The sequence below is a fragment of the Sciurus carolinensis genome, chromosome X (genome assembly GCF_902686445.1).
Source record: "Sciurus carolinensis chromosome X, mSciCar1.2, whole genome shotgun sequence".
In the NCBI taxonomy this organism is placed as follows: domain Eukaryota; kingdom Metazoa; phylum Chordata; class Mammalia; order Rodentia; family Sciuridae; genus Sciurus; species Sciurus carolinensis.
Genome location: NC_062232.1, coordinates 39,714,316 through 39,725,374, shown reverse-complemented (window position 1 = coordinate 39,725,374; position 11,059 = coordinate 39,714,316). Strand labels below are relative to the sequence as shown.

The window sequence follows — 11,059 nt, the reverse complement described above, 5'->3', positions numbered from 1 at the left end:
GTTAAACTATCTGTGATAAAGACTGAAAGATATCTGGTAGACTATTTCCCCATCTTTTGCATTAACAGAATAGTAGTTAGGAAAATGGCTGCCCAGTAGCTTGGGAGGCTGAGGCAGAAGGATTCCGAGTTCAAAGCCAGCCTCAGCAACTTAGCGAGGCACTAAACAACTCAGTGAGACTCTGTCTCTAAATAAAATACAAAATATGCCTGGGGATGTGGCTCAGTGGTTGAGGGCCCCTGAGTTCAATCACCAGTACGCCCTGCCCCCCAAAAAGAAAAGAAAATGGCTGCCCAGTCACATAACATTTCTGAGTTTCCCTTGAAAATTGGCATAGCCATGTGACAATGCTCTCATGAAAGGAATGTGGGACAGATGATGGGTGCCACTTTCAAACTAGAGCATTGAGACAGTAGGTATGTTTTTGCCATATCTGCTTCTACCTTCTTGCTTGCTAAAACCTGGACTCCTCAGTAACACAGATTCAAACATGCAGATGCCAGAAAAAATAACAACAAGAAGAAAAGGTAGATTAGTGTACTACGAGGAGCCTGGATTCCTGAATAAACGTGAGCAATAAGATTTTCTATAAGTGTGGAATAAAATTAATGGATTTTCTATTCTTATCTGCCCCACCTCCCCCAGTTCATTGTGAGTCAGCAGCTGCATATCAGAGAGAACATTCAGCCTTGGTTTTTTGGAACTGGCTTATTTCACTTAGCTCTCATGAGTTTTGATGTGTCATATTTTCATTCTGCTCAAAACAGTTTCTGATTCCATTGTGGTTTCTTCTTTTACGTACATGCTGTTGGGATAAGTGTTTCTTACTTTCTAAACATTAATAGATTTTTCTACTTGTCTTTCTGTTCAGAGTTTAAATTCAACAGTAGTTAAAAAACATACAGTATATAGTTTCAGTCCTTTGAAATTTGTTATAATTAGCTTTATGTCTCCAAATAGTCTATTTTGGAGAGTATGTCATGTACCCTTGAAAATAAACATGTATTCTCTAACTGTTGGATATAGTAACCAACATAATATGACAGGAATTTTCATGTTCAAATCTTTAACCTCTTTACAGATTACTTTTTATTTCAAGATATGGTCTTGCTAAGTTCCTGAGGTTGGCCTTTAACTAGTGATCTTCCTGCCTCAGCTTCCCATGTTGCTAGGATTACAGGTGTTCATCATAGTGGCTCACCAGATTCTTTTGTCTACTTGTTCCAACAGTAACAGAAATAGAAATGCTAAAATCTCTAAAAGTGATTGTGCACTTTTCTATTTCTCTTTTAGTACCATCAATGTTTGCTCTATATATTTTCAGGATATGTTATAAAATACATACAAAATTAGGTTTTTAATATATTATAGTAAAAATTTATCAACTTTAGAGAAAGACAAAGTATCACTAAAGATACAAATGATATTAAAATTAGAATAAAAGTATATTATGAGAAAAGTTAATGCCCAAAATTGACAACATAGTTGAAATGCATAAATTATTTGGAAGAACAACTTGTCAAAACAAGAAGAAATAGAAAATCTGAATATCCCTATAAAAAATGAATTAGAAATTAATGATAGCCCCACAAAGAAATTTTCAAATAGCCCAGATGAGTTCATTGGTGAATTTTATCACATACTTAAGGGGAAAATATAAAATTTAAGGCATTCTTACACAAAATCACAACAAGAGGAGTAAACACTGAAAAATTCTACCAAGTGTAGCAATTTTAAACAAAATCTTTCAGAAAATAGAGCAGACATGAAATGTACCAACTCATCTTATGAGTACCAACTTATGTACCAACTTATCTTATAAAATCAAAGATATTATAGGGTAACTTTCCCCCAAATCTAAACACCAACGTCTCTCATAAACGTGGAGATTAAGATCTTTACCAAATACTACTAACTTCAATCAAGGCATACATAAAAATAATAATATGCCACAATCAAGTAATTTTTATTCCCGGAATACAAGGTTAGTTTAACATCTGGGAAATCAATGAAATTCACCACATTACTAGAGTAAAATGTTCATCTCAATATATGTAGAAGTAGCATTTGGAGGGCTGGGGATATAGCTCAGTTGGTAGAGTGCTTGCCTTGCAAGCACAAGGCCCTGGGTTCAATCCCCAGCACCGCAAAAAAAAAAAAAAAAAAAAAAAAGAAGTAGCATTTGGAAATTCAACATCCATTCATGTTAAAGATTTTCTTTGAACTAGAAGTAGATAGAAATTGTCACAAATTAATAAAGGACACCTAAGAGAAGCCACAGATATACTTAATAGTAAAAGACTAAAAGTTATTGCCTTTAGACTATGAATAAGATAAAATAAAAATGAAGGGCATATAGATTAATAAGGTAATGACAGGAAGGTAAGATAATGGACACAGAAAATTTTGGTTATTTGCCTAAGACCCATTAGAATTAATAAGAAAATTTAGCTAAGTACAAGAATAAATCACAAGATTCTACTATGGAGAAGTAAGTTACTTAAGAAAAATACTTCTGTGGACAGTAAATATATTTTCTATTCTCAATTTTTTTTTTTTTTTTTTTTGCGGTGCTGGGGATGGAACCCCGGGTGTTGTGTATGTGAGGCAAGTACTCTACCAACTGAGCTAAATCCCCAGCCCCTAAATATATTTTCTATAAAAGTAAAACCAACATACAAACAAAAATCAAAAGCAAGCAGACTTTGGAGGGGAGTCCAAAGTTGGAGGAAGTTATCAGCACAGAGTTCCCTCTTTTCTCTGGTTTCTGTTCAAAGTAGCTGCACTTTTAGCAGCAATGTGAACTAGTTCAATTTCCCATAAAATCTTGTCATCCTTTCGCCAGAGGAACCAGGGGAGTAAGGCTGGGGTGCCCAGGGCCACTATAGATTGAGAGGGCAACCTCAAAAGAAAGAACAAAAGGAAAATAAATACCAAATTATCTGTATAAATTTTGTATGTGTCTGGCTGACCCTCTGCATGGTGGAGCAAAGTGAAAGCTGCTGAATTGAAAGCTGAGTTGCTGCCCACATTAAGTGAGACAGCATTTCCAGTTTGAGTCTAGCCCAGTTAACTGCCTGTGATGACAAGAACACTAACACTGGACTGGGGTCGTAGCTCAGTGGTAGAGCGCTTGCCTAGCCTGCGTGAGGCACTGGGCTTGATCCTCAGCACCACATAAAACTAACTAAATAAATATTTCTTCTTCTGTGAAAAAAAGAACACTAATATTTTTCAGAATAATATAAAAGAATATCATTTTATTATAAGATAGCATTGATAATATTCAGGACACAATCCCAAACTACTATATCCATATATGATAGGCTTTGAGAAAAATACTTATTATAACTCAGGTGTCTTTAATAGTTGGTTTTAAAATATATTTTCTAGAGTTAAGTTATTATCAGTTAGATGGGTTGGTCCAATAAAAACAATTCATTAATACTAGAACTTGAGTTGTATATGGTATGAGCTATAGATCAAAGTATTACTTTTTCCATTAATACTGATATCCATTTGTTCCAGCACAGTTTACTGAAAAGATTTTCATTTCTCCCTTTGAATTGCATTGGCAGCTTTGCCAAGAAACAGTTGTCCATTTATGTTTGGTTCTATTTTTAGACTTTTCTGTTCTCTTTACATATCTGTCTATCCTTATACCAATACCATATGGCCTGGATTATTGTTGCTTTACAGTAAATCTTAACATTAGGTATTATCTAACCTCCATACTCTTTCTTCATTCTCAAGACTGTGTTGGTTATTCTAGGTCTTTTGCATAGCCACATAAATTTTAAAATCTCCTTGCCATTTTTACCCAAAAATTACACATAGTTGTTTTAACAAGTAGAAGATAAATCAGTAAGTGTTGGGTTAAATACTAATCCATGCTCAGGAAAGCTTGCGGTAAGAGAAGGGCTCTAAAGAATGTGATAACAAAGGAAATGGAGAGGGGGAGCTGGCCACTTCCCTTTTCTCCTATCTTTAGGAGAGGATCTCAACAGAGTGGCCCTGCTTGTAAAGCAAAGGAATGTACTCATAAAACATCTGAAGAAGTCCCCCTGCACAGTGGGCACGCAACCTGTGCTCTGTATTCCCTGGCTTGTAAGCACGTGCAGCCCTCGCTGTTTCTTGCCCACCGCCACTGAGGAGTAAGCAGTAAAATGTCCAAAACCTCTGTTGAGTCCTCCAGGTTCTTCCTTTGGAACTGGTAAACAGTATACTAGGGTATTTCCAGTCCTGGGGTGGAACAATTGGCATAGTTGGCAGGATCCCAAAGGTGGGTATGTTGAGTTGACTGTGGAATTGGGAAAAGGCTTGCAGTCTGCAGGGGATATACTGGATTGGTCACCAGCCTTGCTATGGTTGGAGGTGGATTCCTACTGAGGGTTGGAGACCACTGTGTGAGTGGTGAAATGCAAAGAAGGGTGCTGAAAATGTTGGAAGTAGCATCCAAATTAGTTGTGGGAAAGTGAAAGGAAACAAACAATGCCACTGTACTGATGACAAGGCTCCTATTGTGTGTATTAAAGTTAGCACCAGAACAGGAGCTGGTCACTCAGGCTCAGCTCTATAGAGCACAGGAAGAGTTAAAACTACAAAAAGTAGCTACTTTAGCACAGGTTGATACCAAGAATGTGCTACAGTGGCACTCATAACTTGCAGATGAGTGTTTGCATGTCATGGCATGCTATTATACTAAACTGGATAGTTTCAGAGCCCATATTAGGGCATTGGTGACTAGTAAAACTGGCACTCCTATATGTGGAATCGACTCAGGAACTTGAGGTGGAAAATGAAGATATAATGGAAGTTAGACCAATAATGGTCTAAAAGTTAGAGATCCAGCAGAAACAGCCTGAAGGGGTGGATCCAGATCTGCTCCCTGCCCCAGGGAGATATTTACATACCACCCCGAGACTTTATACTCCATGAAGCAGTGGAACTGGGGTCCAAGTTCAGGCAGAAAATGAAAAAAAAGTGTACCTGTATAGTTGCTCCACTTGTAGGACACTGAAGCACACAGGACAATGGTAAATGGTATTGGATTGCAAGAGATGGCTTTGGTAACTGTCCACCATGCTTTACGTTAGTGGTTTAATACCCCCACTGATGCTGATGAAGGTGTGGGGTCATTACTAACTTGGCTGTTTCTTGTCGTTCCTAATACATGGCCAAATTCAGGAGACATTCCTATGCCCACAGGTACCTGGCCCTTTATGGAAGAATATAGGGCTATTTGAGGGAATTGGGAATGAAACATGCTATTTCTGTGCAGCCTTTCCCAGGACTAGACAGTATGACCTTTACTGCTGGGATGAGGGATGCAGTGTTAAACACAGCTCCTTCATTCATTTATGATGCCCTGGTATCAATATTATCCCTGTTAGTAGAGCAGCCCCTTCAGCAAGCAGCACAACTGCTTGTGGCAGAAAACAGGAGTCTGTGAAACACAGCCCAAACTGGAAAGACTTTTCTGAGTCTCCCATAGACAGATGTGAGTAGACCTAACAGCAGCAGGTGTAGATGAAGGGAAAATAGATAAATGACCTAATGCCACCGTGGTACAGTGAAACAACTGCTGAATGACAAGAGATTTCAGCTATTATCTCTCAATAAGGAAACAAAAAGGGAGGTGTTCAGAAAGGTAGAATGGACTCCTCCAAAAAGACAGAGAAAAGCCTCTCCTATTAGGAGATGTAATGAAAGGGAGAGCCCATGGCTCCCCCTGAAGAGACTTTGAGCCTTGAGTATGGGAGGATTAGGAAAAAACACCTTGGTTCAGGTGTTCAAGCCATGTCTCTAGACCAGAGGTCATATATAGAATTGCAATATATCGGTCCTCAAAAAATATTCAGAGTAACAGCATCGGTGGACACAGGAGCTGCGTATATGTTGATATATGAGAATCATGAGACATTCTTAGGCAGGTTAACTACTCTTGATGGATACAGGGGAAAATAGTGTAAATCAGAACTGTAACATTGACTCTGTGGCTTGGATACCTGCCATCCACCTTCTACTGGGTATTTATAGCTACTATTCCTGAATATATAGTACATGTTGATATCTTGTGGGGTAAATGCCTACAAACTACTGTAAGGGAATTCCATTTGCATTGCCAGGAGATTAAGCCTGTGTCAGCTGTAAAGCCAATATATATATATGTGTGTGTATGTATATATATATATATATGCATATATATGTGTATATGTATATACACACACATTTACATACACACACATATATATTAATTTTTAAAATTATAGATGGATACAATACCTTTATTTTATTTACTTATTTTTATGTGGTGCTGAGGATGGAACCCAGTGCCTCACATATGGTAGGCAAGTGATCTACCACTAAGCCACAACTCTGGACCCTGTAAAGCCAATATTAAACAATATTAAAGTGTATGCTAATGCAATTCACAATGGCCAAGTTATGGAACCAGCCCAGATACCCATCAACAGACAAATGGATAAAGAAAATGTGATTGATATACATATATAATATATATATATATATATACATATGTATATATGTGTATACACACATACACACAATTGAGCTTACCTCAACATAAAGAAGAATGAAATTAGGACATTTGCTGATAAATGGATGGAACTAGAGATCATGCTAAGTTAAATAAGCCAGATCCAGGCAGTCATGGATCAAATGTTTTCTCTCATATGTAAAAACTAGGTCAAAGGGGGGGGAGGGGGAGTCCCATGAAAATAGAAGGAAGATCAGTACAGCAGAGGAAGAGGATTGAGGGGGAGGAAGGAGGGATGGGAAAAAAGGAGGAATGAAACTGATCAAACTATCCTATGTACATATATGAATAAATCACAGTGAAATTCACCTTTATGTATATTTATAATGACTAATTTTAAAAAACTATTAATAAGAGAGGGCATGTTAAATCCCTCCTTGTTGTTTTGCCTGCACACCCTATATTGTTGCCACCAAATAATATCAGCTCCCTGGTGACCATCAAGAGATAAGAGAAACCACTGGGTGTGGTGGTACATGTGAGTAATCCCAGTAGCTCGGGAGGCTGAGGCAGGAGGATCGTGAGTTCAAAGCATTTGCTGAGGCAAAAGGCAGGTGCTAAGCAACTCAGAGAGATTCTGTCCCTAAATAAAATACAAATTAGGGCTGGGGATGTGGCTCAGTGATCCAGTGCCCCTGAGTTCAATCCCTGGTACCCCACCAAAAAAAAGAGAAACCATGTATAAATTATCTAAAGTAAATATAATTTGCCCAAAAAGCAGCCCTTTGAACTCCCCTGTGTGGGCCATAAAAAAGCAGGATGGACCTTGATGCATGACAGTGAGTTAGGGAATTAAATAAGGTGGTGCCTCCAATTTACACAACTGTTTGCAACATAGCCACTATTCTAAAGGAGTTCAGCACCTAGTTGGTTGTGTATCATTGTGTATTAGATCTTGCTAATGCATTCTTTATCATGGATAAAGTCCCTGACATCAAGACCCCTTTTCCTTCAGTAGGTAAGCTGATAATGGACAATGGATGTTTAGGGTATTACTTCAAGGATATCTCCATAGCCCCCACTGTATGTCATAGTACAGTGGTGTAAGACTTAGAAACCTGGTCCTGACCTCCACTGACAAAAATGTTTCATTGTGTTGATGGCATTCTTCTTTCTGCTGAATCTTTTTCAACACCCACTGAAATGGCACCCCTGCTTCTGACTCACTTTCAAGGGAGAGGATGGGCCATAAACCCTGACAAAGTGCATGGCCCTGACTTATCGGTGAAATTCTTGGGGGTGGGGTAAGACAATGGTTAGACCTCAGAGTATAATAGATAAGGTTCAGGCATTTCCACTTCCCAACACAGTAAAGCAAATATAGGAATGTGTGGGGCTACTGGGTTATTGGAAGGCTTTTATCCCTCGGCTGGCTCGGTTATTATGACCCCGGTAGTATTTGTATAGGAGACAGTGTGGGACAGGACTGATGATGCCTATACCAAGACCTTTAAAAGGGTCAAATGAACAGTAAAACAGGCACAGGCCATTGTGACACTAGACACATTGGAACCTGTTGAGTTTGCTGTCCGTGTCATTCTGGATGACTTTGGACAGTGCTTATGACAGTGGATTAACAGAGACAAGACTTCCACTGAATTTTGATCACAATCATGGAAGGGGACAGAAGAACGTTATAGCTGTTGGAAAGACAACACTGTGCCACACATGCTGCCCTTCTTGTTCAGGAGCCCATCACCAGAGAAGTGCCAGTCAAGGCTGCACAGCCAGCAAAGGTCAGATGGAGGAAGCCCCAGAGAAGAAATCACCACTTGGCTCGGTGGTAGAGTAAAGCAGGCACTCCAAAGGCCATGTGGGCCGCTGTGACACACTGGGACTTCCCACGAGGAGGTCTGATGTTGTTGCCACATGCCAGGACTGTCTTGCCCACTCTCAGTGCTACCCACAAGGATGGATGCCACCCAGGGGCATATCAAGCAAGGTGACTGCCGTCCTCATCAGTGACAGCAGATAGAAAACTTTTTCTCTCTCCCATTATCAGGAGGGGCCCAGTACGCATGCATTGACGTGTGTAACGTGTGTTATAGACTTGACTCAAGACTTCCCAGCAAAGGAGCCAATCAGAAGGCAACTCCTAAGGGACTGATCTGACCGTGTATGGCACTCCACTGGTAATTGAGAGTGGCCAAGGAACTCATTTCACAGACCATGACATATGACAGTGGGCTCCACACCAAGACATGGATTTTCCACCTGTCTTACAGTCCAACAGGAGGAGATTAACTGACAGAATGCGTGGCCTGCTCGTCTGCAGGACTGAGGCTAGTTCTGTGCAGGCGTGAGCTGCTCACCTGCCCGAGGCACTGAGGACCTTAACTGAAGAAACCCAGACCCTAGAGGCTGCTTCTGGTATCATGTCCATGGCTGCCAGCCTTAGGGTTACAGATAAAGGACACTTCCACTGAGCATGTCTTAAGCTGGCCTTGGGCACAAACAGCTGCCAGCTCCTCTAGACTTCACACTGGAGACAAAGAGCATTAGTTGGCCATGGACTAGTAAGCCCCTGGTGACCCCAGTGACCCCACTGACCCCTTGACGGGAGGAAGAATGTCTAAATTTATGAGTAAAGTCTATCGTGTTGGGAATCTGGACCTTACAAGTACAGGTGATGTTACCCTCGGGGTTCATCACCCAAGGAATGCTTTGGATTCTGCTTGTTATGAACACCTTGTTGATGAAGGTTATGTGTTCCAGAGGTGTCTTATTCTTTCTGTGTCCCTGAAGTGCAAACAGACAGATAGGCCTGGTACACTTGCCCAGGCAGGCCTACTTTGCAGGCTACTTTACAAACACAAGATTGCACAGTGGCCTGTGTCCTGCCTCATGGAGCTGACTGGCCATTCCTGGTGCCTATTAAACATCTGTCAGTCATATTCTCCATAGATTGGCAACAGGTAACCTATTCCTGGACTGGGTAATGGAGTTGCACATCATACCAACCAGATGACTGCTGGATCAGCTCAGAACTCCCTGTGACTGCAACACAGAGACTTCCCTGGGTAGTCCAACCATAAATGAGATAAAATGGACTTGGATAAAACAACTGAATTAAAGCGCGGTATCTTCCATGCTTTAACCCAAGTGTCTAAATGAATTAATGATATCTTAGTTACCTTAGCATGCTTGCTTATAGGTTCTTGCTCTTTGTAATGCTGTTGTAAGATATGGATGCAATGTGCCTTCAGAGCCCTGTCCTGAGGGTATCACAGAATATAATGTGAGCGTTTGACACTGTGAGGGACATGAATGGCCTTCCAAGGCACTGAAGGGGTGGAATGTTGGGTTGAACATTAATCAGTACCTAGGAAAACTTGCAGTAAAAGAAGATGCCTAAAGAATGTGATAAAAGGAAATGGAGAGGGGGAGCCGGCCACTTCCCTTTTCTCCTATCTTTAGGAGAGGATCTCAACAGAGTGGCCCTGCTTGTAAAGCAAAGGAATGTACTCATAAAACATCTGAAGAAGTCCACCCACGCAGTGGGCACGCAACCTATGCTATGTACTCCCTGGCTTGTAGGCACGTGCAGCCCTCACTGTTTCCTGCCCACCGCCACTGAGGAGTAAGCAGTAAAATGTCCAAAACCTCCATTGAGCCCTCCAGGCTCTTCCTCTGGGATCAATAAACAGTATATCTGGACATTTTTAGCCCTGGGGTTGAACAGTAAGGCAACAGTAGATTTCAACAAAATACAACCAAATGGAATTCTTTTCAGGGATGCAGGAAACAGTCCCTTAAAAATACCATATGCTGAAATCCTACACTGTTCTTAGACCACAACAGGATTAAATTCAACACTATAGACGTAACTGACAAATTCCTTGAAAGATACAACTCACTACATCTGGCAAAAGATAAAACAAAAATCAGATAATCCCTATGTCTTTAAAGAAAATGGATTTGTTATTAAAATTTTCACATCAAGGAATTTAATATCCAGATGGATTTCCTGATAAATTCTATGAAGCTATAAAAAAGAAATAATCTTATACAAATTATTTCTGAAAATAGAGAGGGTAACAGCTCTAGATACAACCCTAACTACAAAACATGACAAAGACATTACCAAAAAAGAAAACTACAAGCCAGTATCACTCATGAAAACATGCAAATATTTTAAACAGAATATCAGTAAATAGAATCCAACAATACATAATACTAATATATGAAAATCACACAGCATTTATTTCAGAAATGGAAGGTTAGTTCAACATTTAAAAATTAAGAAATAAGCCTCAGCAACTTTGTGAGTCCCTAAGCAACCTAGTGAGACTGTGTCTCAAAATACATAAGTAGCCAGGCATGGTAGTGCACACCTGTAATCCCAGTAGCTTATGAGGCCGAGGCAGGAGGATCTCGAGTTCAAATCCAGCTTCAGCAACTTAGTAAGACCCTAAGCAACTCACCAGATCCTGTCTCTAAGTAAAATAGTAAAATATAAAAAAGGGCTGGGGGATGTGGCTCAATGGTTAAGCACCCCTG

The 11,059-nt window shown here is 40.1% G+C and overlaps 1 protein-coding gene across 8 annotated transcripts in view; it reads right to left on the bottom strand.

Moving 5' to 3' along the window:
• Nucleotides 1-11,059, bottom strand: part of Znf81 (zinc finger protein 81) — a 111,330-nt gene that overhangs the window by 6,626 nt on the left and 93,645 nt on the right. The gene's annotated exons all lie outside the window — the stretch shown is intronic.